The sequence below is a fragment of the Gorilla gorilla genome, chromosome X, assembly GCF_029281585.2.
Source record: "Gorilla gorilla gorilla isolate KB3781 chromosome X, NHGRI_mGorGor1-v2.1_pri, whole genome shotgun sequence".
NCBI lineage: Eukaryota > Metazoa > Chordata > Mammalia > Primates > Hominidae > Gorilla > Gorilla gorilla.
The window spans coordinates 24,888,137-24,913,882 of NC_073247.2; the positions used below are offsets into that span (position 1 = coordinate 24,888,137).

At 38.2% G+C, this 25,746-nt stretch overlaps 1 protein-coding gene across 1 annotated transcript in view; it reads left to right on the forward strand.

Annotated features, from left to right (window-relative positions):
* The window catches only part of GLRA2 (glycine receptor alpha 2), a 321,026-nt gene that overhangs the window by 16,949 nt on the left and 278,331 nt on the right, over positions 1–25,746 (forward strand). The window contains exon 2 of the mRNA XM_063703004.1: positions 1,385–1,581. The gene's annotated coding sequence lies outside the window, so the exon portion shown is untranslated. The remainder of the gene's footprint in view (positions 1–1,384; positions 1,582–25,746) is intronic.

Sequence of the window (25,746 nt, forward strand, 5' to 3'; positions counted from 1 at the left end):
AACTGTGAGTGATAAAAGCACAGAGCCCATTGTTTAAGGAGGAAAGTCTGGTTGGTTTATGGGTTTTTTTTTTACAGGCTCTTAGTTGCTTTCAGTTTGAAAAATTGATATCCATTATCAGACTAGCAACAGTCAACTCCTGGGGCTTTTTGCTAAAATTGGTTTTGATACCTTAAAGAATATTGATGACATTTTAGAGTAGAACAGCCTAACAGATCCAAAATAAAAGCTTTCTAAAAAAGGCTTTATCCTTTAGTTTTATCAAGAGGCCAAAAAAGAAATAAAAAATGAGTTCTGCTATTAGACGTAAAGGCTCCAGTCATTTCTATTTATACAACTGCTCAACTTTATCTACCATAAAGTAAAATAGGAGGCAGCACCACATGTCTGAGTAAGCCTGGTGTGTGCATCCTAATTCCTTTTGGGTTATGAGTTGTTTTCCTTTGGTATAATTTTAAGCCATTGAATTAGGTGAGGACTGCCTCTGGTGTCCTACATACCAAAACTACCATCCCATGCTTTTTCCCCAACCCTCTACCCACAGAGATTCTCTTTCTGCCCCCCTTAAATTCTAAGACATCTTCTGTTAATTGGATTTATCTGAGAAGGAGAAAAATCTGTGATCAGAGCGGATTCGTTTCATGTGTTATTCCTCTTCTCAGGAGCATTTGCAATTAAAAGAATGTCATGGGGAAAATGTTTTCTAATTATATTTACCATAGTGGGTTTATTAGTGAGGATATGCAAAGCTCTGCTGTAGTAACAAACCTCCAGATTTCAGTGGTCTGGCATAGCATCGGCAAACACCTCATGCAGGGCACAATCTAATGTGGGCTAGGAGGCATCTTCTGCCTGCCTTTCTCCCAACTGCTGACTCAGAAATTAGTGACTTTTATTTTGCAGTCTGGCATCTTGAAGTTCTTTGCTTCTAAATGTGTCGACCTAAGAGTGAAAGAGGATTGAACAGGTAACCTGTTCTTAATTTCCTGGGATTAGAGGTGAACAACATTCCTATTCAAGTTGCATTGGTTAGGGTTAGTCACAAAGAGCATGGTAGCTGGGAAATGTGGAGAGCAAAATGAGATATGTTAGGGAGAGGGAAATTCAGAAATCCATAAAACCATGCCAGCAGAGAATTACCCTCTGCACCAAAAGATCAGCTCAAGATTGTGTTATGAGTTCAGCAAATCTCTACGGCACATTTATCGTGTGCCAAGAACTGTGCTAGGTGCTGGGCACACACAAAAGAAAATTGTGGTTATTACCCTGAAGAAAATCACAATGGAATGAGGGAGATTGACTGGTGAACGTCTATGATACAGTTTGACATTTACAATAACAGACATTGTATAAGTTACATTTGAATAATGTGTACCTCTTCAAGGCTGCTACATGAGAGTGTGAACCAGGAGAAGCTTTGCAAAGGAAGTGACGCCTCCCCAGATGTTAGGAGTTTTGCAGGCAGAGAAAGAGATCAAGAAAAGATCTGTGAGGAAGAACTAACAAGATCAAAACTGCACAAGCAACGAGAACATGCTGTGTTGAGGATGCTACAGTGGAATGCAGGAGCTTAATTTCAAGGTGAGTCATAGTAGAATGTGAGGCTGGAGAGCTGGGCTGGGGTCAGCTTCTGTAGATACCTCTTTTTAGCCACGCTGAAGTGCTTAGAGTCTTGTGGACAAAGGGAAACTGCTAAAGGGTTCTGAACAGAAGGAAAATCAGTGTCTAAGCTACTCTTGAAAGCTTAAAACTTCCTAACCTTTATTTAGCTTTCACCCTGAGCCAAAAGTGGAGCACTTCATATGCACAATTTTATTTCATCCTCCTAGAAACCTTAAGAAGTAGTATTATTATTATTGCCATTTAAGATGAGGAAACTTGAGGCACAGAGAAGATCAGTAATTTTCCCAAGGATACACAGCCAATATGTGAGGAAGCCATGATTAAAACCTAAGCAATATGATGCTGGAGTCAGATCCTTTTATCTAGACCATAGCTGTTCAATAGAAATATAATGTGAACTAATGTGAACCACTTAGAAAATTTAAATATTCTAGTACTCACATGAAAAAAATGTAAAAAAGAAACAAGCTAAATTAATTTTAACAGTTTAGAACAATACAGTCAAAATATTATTTCAGTTTGTAATCAATATAAAACACAATGAGATAGTTTACATTATTTTTTCATACAAGGTCTTTGAAATCTGGTATATTACACTTGCAGTACATCTCCATTCAGACTATCCACATTCCAAATATCCAAGTCTCATGTGGCTAGTGGCCATTGTATTGGACAGCACTAACCTAGAGAATTTACTTCTGTGGTTTCAGGGGAATTTAGCTGTAGGGTACTAAGGAGCCATAAAAGTAAATTCTGCTCCTGTTCGGGTGGTTCATTTCTGGTCACAAACACAGATTAAATAGCTTGATTTCAGATAATTTTCTGCTCCTAAAACTTGTTCTAAAGTCCTCTGTTCCTCCTCATGGCAGTATTCAGTAGTAATTACACCTCTCATCCTAAATTAGCACATCTGGCGTTTATAGGTGTCATGGTTCATTGTCACGACTATAAGTGACAGATGGACTATTCAAATTCCTCATGCAGAAGGGACCACAATATGTCCAGTATCTAGTAAATTTTCTCTACTGAGTTTTGATTCCCTCAGAGTGATGGTAGATATTATATACGCCCAGCGTGTTTTGAATGCCAATGCGGAAATCTTAGCAATTCCAATTAGGGTCAGCTTGTTGTACTCATGGGGGTAACATTAAACATGGATAACTGAGTTTTCCAAACACAGGATGACCCCACTGTTTGTTCTTCATAAATATACATGGTCCCTTAGCCTATTTAACTAAACTCCTATCTAAATATGGCCTGTGGGAAGGAAGAATTTATACAAAACCATCTAATAGTGTGTCCGAAGACCCTATACCCCCCCACACCAGACTTCATTGTGCCCATTATATACCTTTACTGAAAATCTATTCATCTGCCATTCTCATGCCAACCAGAATAACACACTGTATTTTGAAACACAAAACACATATGATAAGTTTATCTGTGAGAAAAAGTTGTGTTTTACGCTACCATGGAGTAAATTTTACCTCTTTTAAAATCTGCAATTTAATAAACCTTTTGGAGTTCCTATGACTAAAGAATTATCTTAGACTTTGTGAGATGGTGATGGACACACAAATAATTACATACTGTCTCTGACTACAAGTAGGCTAACACAGTGGCTAAAAGTTTGGATCCTAATCTAAGACAGATCTGAATTAGAGCTGCAATATCCTTGTTTGTTTGACTTTATGTGAGTTGTTTAAACTCTCTAAGCCTTTGGTTCTACATCTGTAAAATGGAGTTAATGATAGAACCTCTCTTGTAGGGTTGTTGTGAGAATTAGAAGTATGAAATATGGAAAGCACTCACCTTAGTAATTGGCAAAAAATAAGTGGCCAATAAGCATTCTTGTTCATTGTCTTTTTATTTTTCTTGCTCTTGTTATATTCTAGTGGGAAAGGCAGACTCAGATACCTATAATGAAAATTGTAGTGCAGCAAATGCTAATTGTGGTGCAAATCAATACTGGGAAGGTAGGAGAACTATTCATTCTCATTAGTGTCATAGATGTTTTCATGGAGATGGTGGCGTTGCCTAGGTCTTTGAAGCATGAGAAGGAAGAGAGGGGAAATAAGGAAAATTTGTGCAAAGTCATGGATAGTGGAAGTAAGGTCCACAGTTTAGAACTAACAACAGAAGACTGGTATGTTCGGCCACTGGAATTTGATTTGAAGAATAGTTTGACCCTTATGAACTTTGGACTAAGAAGTTTGGGACATTCTTAATAAATGGACAGCCATTTCTCATTTGTGAGAAGGGCAGTCACTATACAATGTGTGTTTATTAGAGAGATAACATTGAAGGCATTATACAAAACAAAATTGAGAAGCTGACAATCTGGGCAGTTTCAAAATATAGCTGGTATTTAAGACAGGTCATAAAAAATAAACTTATTGACTTTCAAATCTGACCTGACATTAGTACAAAGACATTCTTAACAAAAAAGAGACTATGTCTTCCCCTATCACCTTGTGTGTTCTCAAGACTTGAAGAATTTTAAAATAAATCTGGATAATATTGCCAACCCTAGTTAAGACAACAAATGAATTGAAGGTCTCTTAATTTCGGTGTCTAGCATAATCATAGAAATGGTATCCTCTGGTAAGAAAAAGCCTTGGCAGGGGGGGGGCTTTGAAAAATTACTGATGTTTATGTCCCACCCAAGTCTAATTACATCAGAATCTCTAGGTGTGAAAACCACTGATCTCTCTTAGGTGCTTTGTACAAATTTCGATATTTAATAGGTGGTGACTTATGATTCTGATACAAGGTGTTGCTCAAAGATTATCCAACTGTTTTATGTCTTCACTTCCCTCCCCTCCATGCATACTTCGTGGAGAAGTGATTTGTAAAGGAAAAGCTCACAATTCCAATGTCTCCCCTCATGGCATTCTTTTCTTTTCCTTGATGATAAGAGATCACCAGAAGCAGAGGAATATCAGCTTAATGTATTGCTTCTAAAATATTCTACCAAAGTACCAACTGTGGCCAAAAAAATATTCTGCTCTCAGAGAACTACAGCACATATTATTTTTTGAATTAAAACTTTTGTGAATACTACATTCACACAATATATTTATATTAGCTTAATTTAAAATAATATTATAAATTAAATTCCATGAAGTCAAATTAACATACTAGAAAAATATACCATGGTTTTCCTGTGGTTTTCCATATCCCTTTGTACTCTGCCCGAATATCTTTGAGAACACATATATAGCAGTTTAAGAAGCATGACTGTCAGAGGGAAGGTTTAATTTAAAATCATCAGACTTGAGATATAAACAGTTCTACTGTTAATTAGTTAAGTGGCCTTAGTAAATAACTTGACCTCTGTGGATGTTTGCACACACACCCACACACGTGTTAAATTAGATTTGGGAGTCTTTTTATACTAAAAACATTCAAGATGGAAATTTTGTATGGTCTTATAAAAGGCTGGAAGTTGGAGACCTGTATAGCCACTAAAAAGTTGAAACTAAGGAAAATCCCTGAATGAGAGTTGTGTGTGTGTGTCTGTGTGTCTTTTGTTTATTAATTCTTTGGGAATCCATCATGCAGTTATAAATTTACTCGAAGTTCGGATAGCTTATGTTTCTTCTCTAAGATCAATATTAAAACTTACATCTTTCTTTATTTGCTGGTTAGTTCCTTCTTGGAAAGGATGTAGTGAAAAATTTCCCTACATTGGTTTTCAGTTATCCATTGCTGCATAACAAACCATCCCAAAATAAGGTGGCTTTGAACAGCAATGACTTATTACTCCTCACAATTCTGTGGGTTGGCTGTTGTTCTCACCTGAGCTGACAGCAGTCAACTGGTGGCTGTGCTTGGATAGCTGGGCCTCTGTCTTCACATAGTCTTTCATGGCAGCTTCTCCATAGCAGGGTCTCGGGCTTCCAGGAGGGCAAACTCCAATGCACAACCACGTATCAAACCTCTGCTAGAATCATATCTGCTGGTGTTCTATTGGCCAAATCAAGGCACATGGGCAAATCCAGAGTCTATATGGAAGAGTATTACATAGGGCAAGACTTCTGCGAGATGTGATTCATTGCAGGCCATTATTTAACCATCCACCACAACCTCTTGTCCGTTTGATAAAGGTAGTAGATGACACTGTATAATTTGAGAAATGCTATGAAGACATCCTCTTTCATATATTCCCAGAAAAACTGCAATTAGAGTTTCCTTCCATTGGATTAAGGTGATGGTTCTCTACTAAAGTTCATTTCAAAGCTAGTCTGGTATTTTCTCAAAAGAAAAATAGATGTCTGGCTCCCTATGCAGAACAACCAAACCAAATCACTCCATAGTTGATTCCGACGTACACACCTGATTAAAACTGACTGGGTTACATATTACATTTCCAGGAATGATAAATTAACTTGTGAAGACCAAATCAGAAGTGTAACACCAATATCTGATGGTCAAAATCTCAGAGAATAAAACTCACTGAGAATTTCAGATTCCTCCTTTTTAAGTCCTGCAAAAGTAGCCTAGTTCCTAAGTCTGGAATGTGGGAAATTTTGCCAAGGATTGTTTTGTTCTTCAGTCTCTCAGTCCAAACTGAAGTAAATAGAGTTTCCTTCTAATATATTATTACAAAAAATAGACATCTAATATAAGGATTAATTATTCCTTTGCGTATTTTAGGTAAGTACCACTAGGTGCATAAAAACAGTTCCTCGTTGACATGGTTAGGTCTTACTCTTATTGAGGACAACTGACATAATAGATTAGCACATAACTTATTTAATGTGTTCATTTAAAACATAAAATATTTTAAGGGGATAAAACACACTAATGAAATACTCATTGGTGGCCAGGCACGGTGGCTCACACCTATAATTTCAGCACTTTGGGAGGCTGAGGCTGGTGGATCACCTGAAGTCAGGAGTTTGATACCAGCCAACATAGCAAAACCTTGTCTCTACTAAAAATAAAAAATTAGCTAGGTGTGGTGGCATGCACTTGTAATCCCAGCTACTCAGGGAGCTGAGGCACGAGAATCGCTTGAACCTGGGAGGCAGAGGTCGTAGTGAGCCGAGATCATGCCACTGCATTCCAGCCTGGGCAACAGAGGGAGACTCTGTCTCAAAGAAAGAAAGAAAATAAAAGAAATACTCATTGGTGATTAGGGGAAAGCAGTACCAAATTTAACACTAAACTTAACTATAATCTTGCTTAATTCAACTCCAGTTTGTCATCTGAAGTTGAATAAAGCAATTCACTATGAGCCTTTTCTTACAGTTAGGCTTTCCTCTGAGTTTTTGGAGCAGCACGTTGGCTTTCTCATCTCACTCTGCCAGCTGAGTATTCAGTATATACACTCTTGTGTATGCTCAAGGGAGAGGACTTGCTTGCCCTTCTAACTTCCTTACATTCTCTTTTCCATCTGGCAGGCAAAAAAATAACAGGCCTCATAGTGACTTTCCAAGTCTTAAGTTGAGAAAGTAATTTACTCAAACCACCTCTTCTTTTCTTCCAAAAAAGCTTGCATTGGTACACATAATTATTATAAATGCTAACTTCAATCAGATGCTTAAGATTATGCATTAACCACTCAAACAGGCACCTGGCTCTTTTGGAAACAGTCCTATTTTTTAAGGGCTACACCCACTTTTTATTTTTGGACACTGCTTTTGAAATTCATTTAAAAATAACTGTTTTCAAATGAGCAGGTAAAGACATCATTGAATGCACTGGGTGATGCCATTGGAGACAGGAAAATCTAAAGGCTTTTTGCATTTGCATGACTCAATCACCACACGTATCACGTACATGCATGTTGAGCAGAGAAATAACACTGATTTGATTCATAAGACTGGGCCTGTAATTCTAGCTCCATCATCAATTATTTGTGAAGCCTTGAGAATGTCGTTTCACCATGTAGGGTTTTATTTTATGCATGGTAAAAATAGGGTGGTGGTGTGCTAGTTTATTTCTAAAGTGATTGCCAGCTCTAATAGTCAACAATTCTAACCACATTGCACTTTTCTTGGTACTGATTTGATTCAGCCTCCTGTTTGAGGTCACAGATATTTTGATAACCTTCCCCACCAGTACCTGGGGTCTAAATTTCTTCGAGAAAATACTATACACACACAAAAGAAAGTACTACACAGATGTTTTAAGGAAATAAAGGGATTGGGGGCTATTCTTTGTAGCAGGAATTTTATGCCTAATGAACTAATAATTTGCAGTCTTTTCTTCTTGAAACCTAATCTGTGAACCTCTATGGGATTATATATTCTCCAGGAGCTTTCTTATAAGTTACCATGACTGGATGGTTCAGGGTACCACATACTGATTCATGAACAGACCAGGTAGGTTAGAAAATCATTAACAGTTGTATTATCTGAGGCAGGAGCAGACCTTTTACTATCCAGTAAAGTATTCTAAGTGCAGAATATTGGAACATCCCATCACTGAAAACATTGTTTAAAAATGTTCTGATACAGGGCGTCTCAAAATTTAACACACACAGACCACCTGGGGATCTTGTTAAAATGCAGGTTCTGATTCAGTACATTGGGGTTTGGGTCTGAGATTCTATTTTTAAAAATGTATTGTTTTTTAAATTGACAACTATCATTGTATGTATTTATGGGGTACAATATGATGTTTTGATGCATATCTATGCTGTATAATGGTCTAATCAAGGTATTTTGTGAATCCATCACCTTATGCATTTATAATTTATCTCATGAGTTTGTGTTGAGAACATTCAAATGACTCTCTTCTAGCTATTTTGTAATATACAATATTTTACAACTAACCATAGTCACCCTACTGTGCAACAGAACACCAGAATTTATTCCTCCTATCTAATTGTAACTTTGTACTGATTGACCAGCTTCTCCCCATCCTCCCATCCTCCCTTCCCTCTCCAATCTCTAGTAACCACTATTCTACTCTCTGCTTCTATAATATCAACTTAAAACAATTCCACATGACTGAGATCATGCAATATTTGTCTTTCTGTGCCTGGCCTCCAGGTTCATTTATGTTGTTGCAAATGATAGGATTTTATTCTTGTGGCTGAATAGTGTTCCATTTTGTATACAGACCACATTTTCTTTATCCAGTTGTCTGTTGTTGGACACTTAGATTGATTCCATATCTTGGCTGTTGTGAGTAGTGCTGCAATAAACATAGGAATGCAGATATCTCTCTGACATATTGATTTCATTTCCTTTGGATATGTACCCAGTAGTGGGATTGCTGGATATGGCAGTTCTATTTTTAATTTTTTGAGGAAACTCCATACTGTTTTCCGTAATGGCTATGCTAGTCTACACTCCTACCAAAAGTGTGCAGATTCCCCTTTCTCTATGTTTTTGCCAACACTTCTTTTCTTTTTGTCTTTTTGATAATAAGCACTCTAACTGAAGTGAAGTGGTAACTCATTGTGGTTTTGATTTGCATTTCCCTGATAATTAGTGATGTTGAGCATTTTTTCATATCCCACCTGTTGGACATTTGTATGGTCTTTTTTAAAGAAACGTCTATTAAGGCCTTTTGCCCATTTAAAAAGATCAGGTTACTTCTTGTTGTTGTTTTGCTCTTGAGTTGTTTAAGTTCCTTATGTGTTTTGCATATTAACCCTTGTCAAATATGTAGTTTGCAAATATTTTCTCTCATTTCATTCATTGTCTCTTCTCTCTGTTAATATTTTCGTTTGATAAGTAGTTGCTTTTTAGTTTAAGGTAATCCCATTTGTCTATTTTTGCTTTTGTTGCCTGTGCTTTTGAGGTCTTATTTCAAAAATCTTTGCCTAGCCCAGTATCACAATGCATTTTCCCTGTTTTCTCCTAGCAGTTTCATAGTTTGGGGTTTTCCATTTAAGTCTTTAATCTATTTTAAGTCGGATTTTGTGTATGGTGAGGGGTAGGGGTATAGTTTTTTCTTCTGCATGTGAATATCCAATTTTCCCAGTACCATTTATTGAAGAGACTGTCTTCTCTAACATGTGTTCTTGGCACCTTTGTCAAAAATCAGTTCGCTGTAGGTGTGTAAATTTATTTCTGGGTTGTCTTTTCTTTTCCATTAGTCTATGTGTCTGTTTTTATGCCAGTACCATGATGTTTTGGTTACTATAGCTTTGTAGTATATTTTGAAGTCAGGTAGTGTGATGCCTCCAGCTTTGTTCTTTTTGCTCAGGATTGCTTTGGCTATTTGAGGTCCCTTGTGGTTACATATGAATTTTAGAATTTTTTTTATTTCTATGAAGAATGTCATTGGTATTTTGACAGGGATTTCATTAGATGTGTAGATTACTCTGGATAACAGGACATTTTAAAAATAGTAGTTATTCCAATCCATGAGCACCAGATATCTTTTCATTTATTTGTGTCCCTAGCAAATTTTATCAAAGTTTTATAGTTTCAGTGCAGAGGTCTTTCACCTCCTTGATTAAGTTTATCCCTCAGTATCTTTTTTGTAGCTCCTATGAAAGGAATTATTTTCTTCATTTCTTTTTCAGATAGTTCACTATTAACATACGAAAACACTACTGATTTTGTATGTTCCTTTTGCATCTTGCGACTTTGCTAAATTTGTTTAATAGTTCTAGCAGATTTTGGTGGAATCTTTAGGGTTTTCTATATATAAGATTATGTCACTTGCAAATGAACAATTTGACTTCTTTACAATTTGGATGTCGTGTATTTCTTTCTCTCGCCTAACTGCTTCTAGAACTTCCAGTGCTTCGTTGAATGGAAGTGGTGACAGTGGGCATCCTTGTCTAGTTATTGATCTTAGAGAAAAAGCTTTCAGTATTTCCCCATTCAGTATGATGTTAGCTGTGTGTTTGTCACATGTGGCCTTTATCATTCTGAGGTTCATACCTTCCACACTTAATTTGTTGAGAGTTGTTAATCATGAAGTGATGTTGAATTTTCTCAAATGCTTTTTTCTGCATCTATTGAAATGATCATATAGTTCTTGTCTTTCTTTCTGTTAATGTGGTATCTCACATTTATTGATTCACGTATATTAAACTATACTTTCATCCGTAGAATAAATCTCACTTGAACACAGTGATCTGTTTAATATGTTGTTGTATTCAGTTTGCTAGCATTTTGTTGAGAATTTTTGCATCTATATTCACCAAAAATATTGGCTTGTAGTTTGTTGTTGTTTTGTCCTTGTCTGGTTTTGGAATCAGGGTAATTCTGGCTTTATAAAATGAATTTGGAAGTATTCCCTTCTCTTCAATTTTCTAGAATAGTTTGAGGAAAATTGGTGTTACTTCTTTTAATGTTTGTTAGAATTCAGCAATGAACCCATCAGGTCCTGGGCTTTCCTTTAATGAGATACTTTTTTCGTTACTGATTCAATTTTCTCACTTGCTGTATTCAGATTTTCTATTTCTTTATAATTTAATCTTAGCAGATTGCATGTGTCCAGGAATTAATCCATTTCTTGTATATTATCAAATTTGTTGGCATACTGCTGTTCACACAAAGTCTCTAGTGATCCTTTGTATTTCTGTGGTATTAGTTGCAATGTCTTCTTCTTCATCTCTGATTTTATTTATCACCACTAAACCAGCCTTACAGGAAATTCTTATGGGGGTGCTACACCTGGAAATAAAATGAAAACAGATGAAAGCATAAAACTGACCAGTAGAGGTAAATTCATAAATCAAACTCAGAATACTCCAGTGATGTGCTAGTGCTATGTAAATCTCTCAATCCTCTATTATGAAGGTTTGAAGTCCAAATGGTCAGAACAACAACAGCCACAATTAATATATAAGAAACACACAATAGATGAAGAAGTAAATTAAGGCAACAAAAATATAAATTGTGAGGGAGAGGGAAAAGTTAAGATAATTTTTATGTGACCAAAGTTAAGTCGCTATCAGCTTAGAATAGCCTATTATAGCTATGATGATAATGTGTAGTTATGTTAGCTCCATAGCAGCCACAAAGAAAGATATTACAGCAGATGCACAAATGAGAAAGAAAAAGAAAACAAAGCTCAGCACCACAGAAAACCCCCAAACCCAGAGATAAACAAGAGAGAAACAAAGAAACAAAGGGTCTATAAAACAACCAGAAAACAATAAACAAAATGGAAAGAGTAAGTTGCTGCCTATCAGTAATAATCTTGAATGTAAACAAGTTAAATTCTCCAATCCAAAAGACATAGAGTGACTGAATAAATTAAAACACAAGACCCAACTATATGCTGCCTACAAGAGGTCGGCCTAACTCTTAAAAACAAATATAGACTGAAAATGAAGGAATGGAAAAAGATATTCTATGAAAATAGAAACCAAAAATGAACAGGAGTAGCCATCTGTATATCAGATAAAATAGACTTTAAGTCAAAAAATGTAAAAAGATATAAAGAAGGTGATTATATAATGATAAAAGGATCAATTTAAAGAGAGGCTATAACAGTTGTAAATATATATATATTTTATATATATGCATCCAACACTGGGGGGACCCAGATATATAAATCAAATATTATCAGACCTAAAGGGAGTGATACTGCAATAAAATAATGATAGGGGACTTCTACACCCCACTTTCAACAATGGACAGGTCATTTGGGTCTGAGAATCTGCTAGTCACAGATAGTGCTTTGAGAAATGAGGCACTAAGGGATTGGATGAAAATGCCTGTGGATTTTATATTAATTATAATTCAGTTTGCCTAGTGTAAAGACAGATAGGCTGTACACCACTTTCAAAACATACTAACTGAGCGAACATGAGAAAGATCTCTTTCCAAATGGCACATCAATAGAATGGCATGTTTCAGCTTTAAATATTCATGACTTGTCTTTCTCTTGTTTCTTTCAAGTGTTTTGACATTTACTTAAGTAATTACTGTCACTATCAAATGGCAGCCCATATTTTTGTCCTTTGCAAATCCCCCATGTTATTATTCATGCCTTTGTTCCATTTCCACTCTTGGAAGCTGCTTTTATCAGGTTTGCCAGGTGGATTCCACACATATCTTGAATTAATCTACACAGCCCATCAGACTGTAGCCAACTTCATTTAATCAAGAAAAGCACAGAGGGAGACAGTAACAGGAAGGAGAGATTGGAAGCCTGATGACCACTACAAGGTACACTGATCAGACAAAACAAAAAAGCCACTTTCCACTCATGTCTGCTTATAACTGGCAATGCCAGAATCTTAATGTGTTTTGCTAAATCCATTGCAGAGTTGTCTTCCAAAGATACATATTGATGTGTTAGCTTCACAGTCTTTGTTTCCCAAAGGTATCTTTATTACCAAATATTTCAGAACTGACAAATTGTCTTCCTCTCTTTCTGTGAGTTCATTTGGGACTTGAGTTATGGGAGATGCTTAAAGGAAAAGGGAGGTATCATGTGTTTCTAATTGTGCTAAAATCTCTAAATATATTATTATAAGCCTGTTTAGAGTATTTAACACATAGTCAGTTATGCATGAATCTCCTATGAATGGCTGATTTTTCTTTTATTAAAGGAAAAAATCATTTTTAGATTAATAAGTGGTTCATTTTTCAATAAAAATTTTTTGGCTCTGCTCTACAAAAATAAATCCATCAAAACTCTCTCAGTAACGGCCACAAATATTTTGTATTTGTGCACTTTTAAAATAAAAGTTGAAGTCATTCTAAAGTCAATCAATTAGTCCTTAACCAAGGTTAAGTACAATTGGGTATTAGCATGCTACTGCATAACACACTGAGCTGCCAGAACAGAAAGTAATCAGCCAAGTTTTAAATGTTCTAGAGCCTTTGAATCAGGCAAAAACCAAATACTTTACTGTTAATTTTGCATGTAAAGAAACCCAGAAGGGGTTAACTTAATCCAAGATCTGAGAAAGTCAGATGGACAACATGGAAGCTGTCATTTTATGACATCTGTCACTATAGCAGCTAAATTTGGTGGGGCAGGCAAATTATATTGGGAAAATGGCCTTTTGACAATTTTTTTTAGTATTGATAATATACATTGTTTTTTCTTCCTTCAGGCATTATGCCTCCTTCCTTTCCCAAGAGACAAAAGAGCAATCCTTGTAGGTAGTTTTTAATAATGTAGCTCAATACTGTCAAGTCTGAATACTTCCATGCGGTAGGCTGTAGAACACTTCTCTTGTGTGTTGGGGGTGGGGGACGCGGGGGAGGGGGGTGTCTTTTGCAACCTGAATTTTCTGATTCTGCCAGGCCCTTTTGGAATCAGCAAGGTAGGATGTGTGATGTCAGCAACTGTGCCTGTTAGGGAGGAAGGGTTCTCTGTGGGGTATGCTGACGTCTCTCTAGGAAATGACTTCTGTGCTGAGCTCTGATTTCTCCCTTTGGGGCACAAATTCATCCTGACACACATCTGCAGAGCAAAAAAAAAAATCACAGTTTCATTTTCTCAGGAGTAACCTTTTCTGGCGGTCTCCAGGTCACTTCAGGTGACGTCTGACACCTGTGTATTGGTGAACATCAGAGAGCAAAAAGAGAACACAGGGCTACTGCTCGGGCTGCCCTTTGCTTGGCTCATTTCCATGCTTCTTTGGGAGTTAATATTTTGGGATCTTCTTTCCACAGAACTTCTCAACTCTTGAAATGCCTAGAACTGAATATGCTTACCTCATTTCATGTGATGGATGCTATTGAGAATTGCTTATATAGAATTAATCTTTCCTCTTGATTCAGATCATAATGCGAGATGTTTTATTTCTATTCCAAAGTGATCTCCATTTAATAAGGCTCCTAACATGAAATTTAGTGCCATCAGTCAGTCACATAATTAATAATCTGTGGAATATCATAATGTGCTGTTGTGATACTTGCTATTTGCAAAGGTCTTTAATGAAATACTGCAAGGGGCGTGGAGTGGGAAGTAAGAAGGTATTACCTCTTTGCTCTGTGATGCCTCTATTGGAGAAATTTATTTGAAAAAATGACCTTTTTAAAATTGCTCCCTAATATTAATTATAAATCTATATTAGAAAAGAAACTCATTCATTCTATATTCACTATTTATATCACTAGTAAGGGAAGCTTTGATCTTTTCTATCATAGATTGATGGCCTTATAAAATGAGTCTTAAGGTAGAAAGAAAAAAAATTTAGTGTTTGTTCAGTAAATGAAATAACATCTTTTGGTCCATCTCAAATGACTCCTTCCCCCACTGAAATGGGACTGGTAGCATCACTTCAGAATGGGAGGATTAAAATTTTATCATCTAATTGTCATTTATTTTCTTTATGGTCCTGTTTAAGAATGTTTTGCTTTCTCAAAAGTCATAAAAATTGTATCCTATGTTTTCTTCTTTTCTCTGCTTTACATTTATATCTACTATCTATCTGAAATTGATTTTTGTGGTTGGTGTGGGGGTAGCAGTCAAGATTCACTGTTTTATTAGTTGGATATTTAAATAATCCAAGACCATTTCTTGAAAAGATCACCTTGTCTCCCATGCCACTGCATAATCAATTTTATCAGAAATCATGTGACAGTATATGAGTGGTCTGTTTCTAGACTCTATTTTCTTCCATTGATCTATTTGTCTATTCTTGCACCAATACCACATAAACTTCATTGCTTTAACTTTATAATAAGTCTTGATATCTGACAACGTCCTCTAGCTCTTTGCTTCTTCAAGATTTCCATGGTTTTTCCTGGCCTTTGAATTTCCATATAAACTTTAGTAGCAGTTTGTGCATTTCCATAACGATTGAGATTGCATCAAATCTATAGACCAATTAGGAGAAAAATGGTATCTTTACAATATTGATTATTTGAACCCATGAATATAGTCTATGTGGAGGAGCAGGATTAAAGTTTAAAAAGACCTGGAATAAATTCTGCTTTCCCCCAAATTAAGCATTTAGTTGAGTGCCAGATATGCCCTACCAAACAAAATGTGAAGAAGGTGAGTATTGGCTTCGGTACCGCTCTGCATTTTTTTTTATCTTCTCTTCTCACTTTTATACCACTGGAAGTCCAGGAACTTCATCAATTTCTTTTGGGTGTCTGGGCATGTTCATTTCAACCAAACTCCCTATCACACCTCTCCAATTAAAACTCATGCATCACACAGTAATGCAATACAATATTGTGATGAGCTACTCATTTAAGAAATGTTAGTTATGTTTGGAATCGTACACACTGTATCAGGAAATATTTTTGATTGGTGTATCAGTAACTATGACCACGATACTGCTGCATAACAAACACAGAATCTCAGAGGCATACAACAATAGGGTCACAAGTCTGAATATCAGCTAAGGGATGGCTATCTAGGAGGACTTGGGTGGGGAGGCTCTGCTCTTTGTTTCTCTCATTTTCCTCCCAAGAGCAGTGAGCTAGTCAGAACGAGTTCTTTCCATAGGTTTGCAGAGGTGTAAGTGAGAAAGCCCTGTCTCTCAAGTGCTTTTCATGCCTTGTATCTCCTGACATTCCACTGTCTAATGCAAGCAAGTGGACAAACCCAGAATCAAGGGATGAGCAAGCATGTTCCACCCACAAAGTGAAAGAGGGGTGAGTGAATAATTTTTAACAATAACCTAATATACCATAGTTGAGCAATCTCACAAGTTCTTAAACCTATGAGCCTGCTAAATGTCAATGTATAATCAAATTCTATTTTAATGAAATAACAGACATTAGCAGATATCATTATGTTGCCCTAAGGATTCCTTTGTTTTAGATGTATCCAGCCTACATTTCATCAGTGACACATCTCTGTGCCCCACATGAATTCCTCACTCATCTGCGGGCTTAATTCTCCATCCCTTCAAGATTCAGCAAAAGTCTTTCCTCCTCTTGGAAGCCTCCCTAATGTCTTTTCCTGTCGAGTATTTTTCCAATGTCCGTCCTCTGGTGCCAACAGAAATCACACTGTGCATTAATCTATTAAAGCGCTTAATACATTGTGTTGAAAATATAATTTGTTTATCTGCCACACAAAGAATACTTTAACATATTTTCTGTCTCAACTGCCCCACCTATTCTTTTTACAGTGGGTCTGTAGGACAGGATTGATCTTTATCTCCTTATTCTAGGTACTTAACATTTTGTGGGTGATAATTCATGTTAAATGAGTAAATGAATGATTCCCGTGCACATGTAGTGAATGTATATTTCCTCAGAATGTGTTTTGTGTCTCCTAGAAAGAAGTAACATAACTGAGTCACAGTATTTGTTAAATTATATGTTTTTGGTCTATTTTGCTATTTTATGTATGCCTCAAACTCTGGTTGAGAGCTTCTCTTTTTTATTTAGATAAAAGAAATAGAAAAATTTAGAGACAAACATTACTTAAACATGAAGCACTGTTTTGATTTAAAATAAAAATTAATTGCCTTCTAAAATATCAAGTTCTGCTTAATTTTAGAAAAAGACTATTTTTATACCTATAATACTTATATCTTCTACCATTTTGGTTTCCTTGAAGTTGCCTATTGAGACTAATTTTAAAAATGGAAAACTTACACTGTCCCTGAACAGAAAATGTGTTCACATTTGAACTGCCTTTGAGAACCTCTGTAAGTAGCGGCCACACATATGTGCCTTCTCCAGCTGGTATCTGGTTATCCTTATATGAGGGTGTGCTTTCTCTCCTTCCTCCTAAAAATACCATTTCCTCCTCCTCCAGCACAAAGAAAAGTTCCTTTTGGTTCATTCATTGGCAAAAAAAGTCTCAATTCCAGAAGATAACAAGATTTAGGGTGGTTATGTGACAGTGATGTTTTAAACTCTAACTTTTTATTTCCTTTGAGTGATAGCTAAGTTGCTGGGCAGAAGGCAGAATTGAAGATTCTCAGTTACATTTATTCCATTTTCATGTACTTAAAACCTCAAGATTTAGTTTAAGAATTTCTTTAATGTACATTTTCAGTTAATTGATCCCTTTATAAATAATAATTTAATGTTTTTCTAAACAATGTGTGTTCATTATAGAAAATACAGACAATAGCAAAATAAAAGTAATAAAATTGAAATTATCCCTAATCTCAAAACTGTGTGCTCATTATGAAAATATAAACCATATAGTTAAATAAAAATAATATTTAAATTATCCAAAAACTCAATATTGAGATAAAACCACTATTAACATTCCCACCTCTCTCTCTCTATATATATATATGTACATATATATAGTATGCACATGCATTTTTTAACAAAAATATAAAAATATTGTACATGTTTCTTAACCTGCCATTTCACTTAATAATATATACTGAACGTTAATATTTCCCTAGTTCTTATTCTTCCACAATGTTATTTTAATGGCTAAATTATATTCCATTGTATGATTATATAATAGTTAATTTATCCAGTCCTCTCTTGGTGCATATTTAGATGGTTTCTAATTTCTTTCCTCATAAACATCATTTTAGCAAACGCCCCTGTAGCCATAGATTTTCAAAGCCCTGTGATCTTCCCACTCCCCTACACAACTTAGGATAAATTCCTATGAGTAGATTTGCTAGATCAAAAGATATGCAAAATACAAATTAAATCTTCTCATATGGATTGCCAAATGGCCTTTTCTGGATTTATTTTGATACTTGTATATTGCTTTTTAGTTAAAAGCAATGTGCCTCATGAGCTTATTCTGTCTTTTGTTTACTTCTTATGATCTCTGGGAATCCTGAGGGACATGGGATTTTATGAGCTGTGGTTGTGCTACAGGCTGACTGTGCAAGGAGAGCTGAATCCATGTCAGACACACACTGGTATCTGCCTTGCTGTGGTTCATCTTTACAGAGAAGCCCCTTGAGCCTTCACTGTGGCCCCTTGGGAAATGGCCAGACGAGAGTTTCAAATATCAAGTCAAATGTCATGCCAGCAATAGCAAATGGCCCATTGTTGGTGTTTCATCTTTGAAAAGCCTAGTTGAAGTACCTGCCAATGGCAGACTTCTTGTCCGTTCTTAAGAATTAGATTTTTCACTGACAGCATTTCACAAATGGCAATGTGCTCAAAATACTTGCTATATAGACACTGCTAAAAAGAAAACACTGTAGAGGTAAGGGAGGTGTCATGGTTACTGTCAATTTAAAAGGGAATATGAACACATTATGATCATGGCCATCTTTCAATTATTCTTCCTAGCATGGTGCATTGCTCAATGTAGGTATTCAGTAAACATTTGTTGAAAATTGGATGGAGAAGTAATGGATGGAATGTTGTCTGTGATTCTTGATGTGTAGAGATGTTTATGTATAGTTGTGGTACTTTAAACTCTAGTCATGGCCAGAGCACAGCTACCTTCTCTTTCAGTCTCACTTAAGTCTGCAAGAAGATCTGAGTAGAGTTAACATGTGAGTCAGAAAGGCTAAGACCAACCATTATTACAAATATCACAGTTCTGTCAATAGTTGTGAGTAAGGTGAGTGGGATGGCACAATTAGGTCTGGAAAGCTTGAATAATAATGATAGTAGTGATGACCCTAATTAATTCTAGAACTTTTGGTGTTTAATTTTTTTAGGGGATCAGATTAGCAACAAGTCTTGTGCAATGGGAAATGAGATCAGAAATCTTTTTGGAACCCTGCCTGATCTCTCTCTCTCTCTCTCTCTCTCTCTCTCTCCCTCTCTCTCTCTCTCACACACACACACATGCACACTCACACACACTACTTCTTTGATGCTTTGCAGAATACATTAATTATTTGGCATTTTAAGAAAATAATCTGTGTCATTATCTATTACTGCAAAACAAATAACCCCCAAATTTAGCACCTTAAAACACATTTATTATCTCACAGTTTCTGTGGATCAGGAATGCACATTTGGGTTAACTAGGCCCACTGTCTCCAGGTGTTTAACAAAGCCAGTGTGATTTCAAGGCTTAACTTAGAAGGATTTGCTTCCTAGCTCACTCATCAGGTTGTTGGGCCCATGTTGAGCTGATGGCTCAGTTCTTCACGGGCTTTTGGTCAGAGGCTGTTCTGAGGTCATTGCCATGTGGCCTCCCCATCAAAGCTGACTTTGTCAGATTGAGCACATGAAAAGACAAAAGAGAGAGAGTAGAGAGTACAAATAAAATGAAAGGAAGATACAATGTTTCGTAACCTAATCAAGGAAGTAATATCCATCACTTTTGCTGTATTCAATTTTTTAAAACAAATCACTGTAGTGAGCCAGGACACTCAAAATGAGTAGGTTATACATGGGCATGAATACCAGGGGTGGAGATCCTAGGGGCAATCTTAGAGGTCTGTCTGCCACAGAATCCATGAGGTGTGTGGGTATCTCTCTCTCTGTCTGTCTGTCTGTCTCTCTCTCATCTATCTGTATCTCATCTATCTATCAATCTCTATCTATCTATCTCCTCACCTACCTGCCAGATTATGGGAAATATCTGCAGCCTAGACTAGCTTTCTAGACTTTTATCTTTGCAAAACTTATTATTCATTTCTCTAAACATTTCCTTATCTTCTGTATGTTTAGCATCACATTGAGAAGGATGTTATGGCGTCATTACCAATAGGAACAACAACAAGACCAACAGACTTTTATTAGGAAATTTCTCTATGCAATGAACATGCAAGAACTGCAAGAATATTAAATTCATTCCATCCGTGTTTTCACATAATGAGCCTTTATTGTATATCCCCCATCTATTGTGTGCAAAGCATTTCAGAAATATAAAGATGAACATAAATTTCTTACTAAATATTTGTTTAACGTCATTAAAAAGGCCCAGAGCCGAAGCTCATGGGAAGATTCTAGATTGCTCAGCAAAGAGGAGGTGCTTCCCAGTTTGTTTCCACTATATAAGTCCTTCCCCCAATAACTTTGCATAGCAGTGCTGCTGGGCTGACCTCCACAGGTGGAGGAACCTTGAGGGTTAGGCTACACCAGTGGTTATCAAAATGTGGTGCTCGACCACCAATAGCAGCATCACCTGGAAACTCCTTAAAAATGCATATTCTCAGGCCTTACTCCAGACTCTCCAAATCAAAATTTCTAGGGGTAGAGCCTAGCAATCTGTTGTAAGAAGCCTTCAGGTGGGGAAAATGAAATAAGGTGGCCCATGAGACGCAGCTGGGAAATGCCTCGCTTACCAAGGGAAACCAAATATAAGGAACATGGCTGTGCTTTGGTCAAGGATCGGTCGAGGTAGGATGTTTATATTCTGCATGACTCAGCGAGTTTGTAGTGCAGTCATATAACTCCACTTGTTATCACAGCCATGTAGCCATAACATGGAAAGGCCATCCCTTGGACCTACGCCACTATTGTCTATAAAAGATATAATTGCCCCGCTAACACTTTACAGGCATGCTTGCACCCAGAGAGAGAGAGAGAGAGGGAGAGCGCGCGAGAGAGCAAGCGAGCCAGAACTGTCCGTCTTTGCAGATGGACAAGGGGAGCCAGGACACAGCTCAGCTCACTCGTGCCTAGAGAGAGAAAGAGTTAAGCTGCTGACCCTGAAGGAAGAGCCAGCCGTGCAGCTGTGTGTGGAAGCCACCGGCTCAAGCAGCTGAGACGAGGTGGACAGTGAGTGAGCTGCTGATGAGACAGCTACTGAATAAAACTACATTTCACCTGCCTACCCCGCCACCCCACCCGCCGAGTGTTCTTTCAGCTAATCTGCTCATCCACCCACTCCCTTCAGACCTCTGCGTGAGCTGGAACCTGACCCTGAGCAGGACATTTGGTGTACTTGTGAACCTGACACCAAAATATCGAGTAAACCATCACACTTCAAACAGATCTTTTGAGAGGAAATACTGAAAGTTGATAGAGAGGAGATGCAGACACCAAAATTGAAGAGGGAGGAAGCTGGGAAGCTTGCACAGCGCTGCCAAGTGCCAGGACTGGCTCCTGATCCTAAGGAAGAGGTAAGTGAAGGAACTCCAGGGAACCACCCTCCCACTGTGGACCTCTGGGATCCTAGCAAAAAGAGATCCCATGATTCACATAGACATTTGAGTTTGCAAGGGGAACTCCCCAGAGGAAGCAGAGCTTAAACCTGTGTGGAGTCCAGAAGGTGTCATAGTGCCAGATGCAGCTTCAGTAAAATGCAGCCATAGGCACCCATCCCCCAAGGCTCTCCATCTTGCTCTGAGTGGCTCTAGCCCTGCTGATGGCCAGGTGGGGAGAAAGCAGAGCTGTCATTCCCACATAACTAGGGTGCACCTGATCGATGTGCCCACTTGCCTGCCATCCCCTCCCAAGACCACCTGCCTGGGTCTCCCACAGGAGGGTGCCCACAGCACAACCTCCAATTCCCTGCCTGAATGTTTTGCCTGCAGCCTGGGAGCAGTTCAGCATCCCAGCCCCCATCCTGTCAGCACAGCCAGTGCTTGACCCAATGGGCCAGCAGACAAAACTGTGCGCCCCATCACAATACCCCAGGATTTGAGCACACTGTCCAGGGGTATCCAGCTGAGATCTGTGGCCTGAGCTGAAGTTGGGGAGGAGCCCCCAGTTTCAGAACACTGAGAAGAGTGTGGTATAGGCTCATGTGCTGGCACAGGAGCTAGCTATCCCTCCCTGCACAAGACCAGTCCAGGAAGGGTGTAGCCTGTCATCCAGCCACAGATTCTGCCTCAGGGAGCCCAGGTGTTCCAGGCGACAGTGCTCCCTAGAGGGAGCAGAAGGCTTGGGACAAGTCTAGCTTGTTGGGATTACTCCTGAGGCAGATGCCAGAGAGAGACCTAGTTAGGGGAGCGTGAGCTGTGTGGGCCACACAGATGTTTGCTGGGCTAAAAACCTCAGGCTGCAGGTGCCATACAAGTTGCACAGCCATGGCACAAGGGCCCCGCTTGGGGATCCTCCACCCTTGTCCCAGTGCATCACAAGACCACCCGCAGACATACTCCACAACCTGCTCTGACTTTGCCAAGCTCAGAGGACTAGTGGGTTATTGGAGGAGAGTTGCAGGCCTCCTGGTGACCTAACCTTCAGCTCAGACTGCCCCTGAGGGAGCAGGGAGTGCAGCCCGCCAACGCCCCACTTAGGGCTAAGGAAATGCAGGTGTGGCGCCAGTAATTGTAGGGGGCTCTGCCTAGGCCCAGGAATAGACCTGATGAGGGAGTCATCTCTTGCCCTCCCTAGATCACTGTTCTATATGCACTGAAATACAAAACAGATGCATGGATAAGTAAGCGTCCATCTGCTTTATATGTAAAGAGATGGCCCTTACTCTTAAGCGCCACTATTGAAAAGGGGCATATTACTTAAAAAGGGAACCCCATCAGGCTAACGGTGGGCTTCTCAGCAGAAACCTTACAAGCCAGAAGAGACTGTGGGCCTATTTTAGCATTCTGTTTTGTTTTGTTTTGTTTTTTGACACAGTCTCACTCCATCATCCATGCTGGAATGCAGTGGCATGGTCTTGACCCACTGCAACCTCCACCTCCTGAATTCAAGTGATCCTCCCACCTCACCTCAGCCACCTGAGTAGCTATAATTACAGGTGCACCCCACCACACACAGCTAATTTTTGTATTTTTAATAGAGATGAGGTTTTGCCATGTTGGACAGGCTAGTCTTGAACTCTAATTCACCTGCCTTGGCTGCCCAAAGTGCTAGGATTACAGGTGTGAGCCACCATGCCCAGTCCTATGTTAGCACTCTTAAAAAAAAAATTCCAACCAAAAATTTCATATCCTGCCAAACTTGGCTTCATAAATACAGGAAAATAATCTTTTCCACACAGGCAATCACTAAGGGAATTTGTTACCAGCCTTACAAGAGATTCTTAAGACAGTTCTAAACATGGAAACAAAAGAACATTTGCTGCCATAAAAACACATGAAAGCACATAGCCCACAGACCCTATAAAACAACTATACAATCAAGACTATAAAGCACCCAGCTAACAACAACATGATAGGGTCAAAACTTCACATGTCAATATTAACCTTGAATGTAAATGGTCTAAATGACCCCACTTAAAAGGCACAGAGTGGGCTGGGTGTGGTAGCTCATGCCTGTAATCTCACCACTTTGGGAGGCCGAGGTGGGTGGATTGCCTGAGCTCAGGAGTTTGAGACCAGCCTGGGCAACACGGTAAAAACCCATCTCTACTAAAATACAAAAAATTAGCCAAGCAAGGCAGTGTGCACCTGTAGTCCCAGCTACTCGGGAGGCTGAGGCAGGAGAATTGCTTGATTGCTTGAACCCAGGAGGCAGAGGTTGCAGTGAGCCAAGATCGTGATCACACCACTGCACTCCAGCCAGGACAACAGAGTGAGACTCTGTCTCCAAAAAAAAAAAAAAAAAAAAAAAAAAAAAAAAAAAAAGGTACAGAGTGGCAAGTTGGATTAAAAAACTGAGACCTAACTATATGCCATCTTCAAGAGGCCCGTCTCACAGGTAAGGACACCCATAGGCTCAAAGGAAAGGAGAAAGACCTATCATGCAAATGAAAAAAAGGGCAAGAGTCACTATTTTATATCAGATAAATCAGATGTTAAACCAACAACCATAAAAAAAGGACAAAGAAGGTCATTACATATTGATAAAGAGTTCAATTCAACAAGAAGATTTAACTATCCTAAATATATTTTCCCCCTTACATTTTTTTCTACAAAAAGAGGAAGAGCCCAGAGGAGATAAGTGAACATTAGTAATTTCATTTTACATAGATTTGGAATGTCATGATGGAAAGAGGGAAAACTAAATGACCGTTGGGTACTATGCTTACTACCTGGATGATGGGAGCATTCATGTCCCAAAACTCAGTATCACATAATATATCCACGTAAAAAACCTGCATATGCAACCCTTGAATCTAAAGTCAAAGCTGACATTTTTTTAAAAGAAGAAACCTTCCAGGTGATTCCATTTAAGAACCACTTACTCAAAATATCCCTTCCTCTATTTCACAGTCAACAGTTTTTTTTCTTTTATCCAACTTGTAGAAGTTTCTTGGATACAAATTTCAAGGTGGGCTTAGCCCCAAATTTCCCTAAAAGTTCTGACTTTAAAATGACCCTTTCTTTGATTGTCTTTATGCTGCCTGTTTCTTCTCTATCCATTTTCATTCTGCCTTCTACATAACCTACTGTACCACTGCACAGGTATTCTTGCCCTGGTCTTTTTGCTAAATAAAATTCAAGAAGCTAGCCATCTCAGGATGGGCACAGATGCACACATAATCAAAGCATGGACAGAATGATATGAGTCCTAGTAATGATCAAGGTGGAGATAAATGTTGGCAGAATCCAGGGGAAAGCTTATTTTGTTTCAGCTGGAATGGGGAAGGTGTTACAGAAGAGATAGCACTTGATCTGAGCTTTGAAGGATGAGAAGTATTTTAATAGACTGAGAAGTGGGGGGATTAGCGTTTTGACATATACCTGAAGTTAGGTGCAGAGTTTTGTGCTTAGTGATAAGAGTACGCAGGTACAGTGGCTGGAATTTTAGTTTTTCCCAACTTGCTGCATATTCTGTTTTAACCTGGATTCTTTCTAATCTGCACCACCTCCCTTTTAAAAAGCCTATTTTTCAGGTTTTCCTCTCCTCTCTCATCTCACAGATATTCTGAATTTGCTTCTGCCTGAGACTAGCACCTAGCAAACAAATGGGAGTAGACACATTCCTAGCAGATGGAGATAATTTGAGAGTTAGTAGCCTGAACAAGATCATATGAAAGCAATTTCACTTTGGTTCTAGTCCAATAAGTCAGCGTAGCAGGTTTATAATCTTATGGATCTGGGTGATGCGCAAAGGGGATTGGTTGGAAAAGAGAAAGAGAGTGGAGTGTTAAGAAAAGTTTTATATTTCCCAAAAAAGGGAAAGAGCCCAGAGGAGATAAATGAGCACTAGTGATCTTGTTTTAGATTTAGAATGTCATGATAAATTATAATGATTCTCAAACAGGGAAGATTTTGCCTCTTTGGGACATTTAGCAATGTGTGAAGACATGTTTGGTTGTAATAAAGGCAAGAAGGGGTGGAGGGTAGGGGATAGGGCATGCTACTGACATTTGGTAGGTAGAGGTCAGGGGTATGGCTAAACTTCCTACAATCACAGAATAGTCCTCCTTCCAACACCAGATAATTATTCAGTCCAAAATGTCAATAGGCTGATGTTGAGAATCCTGGATTAAAAGTACATTCAACATCTATTATGATAGATGGGCTAGTAAGAATAGTGACCCATCAAGTGCTGGCAAGGATGTGGAGAAACTGGATCCAAT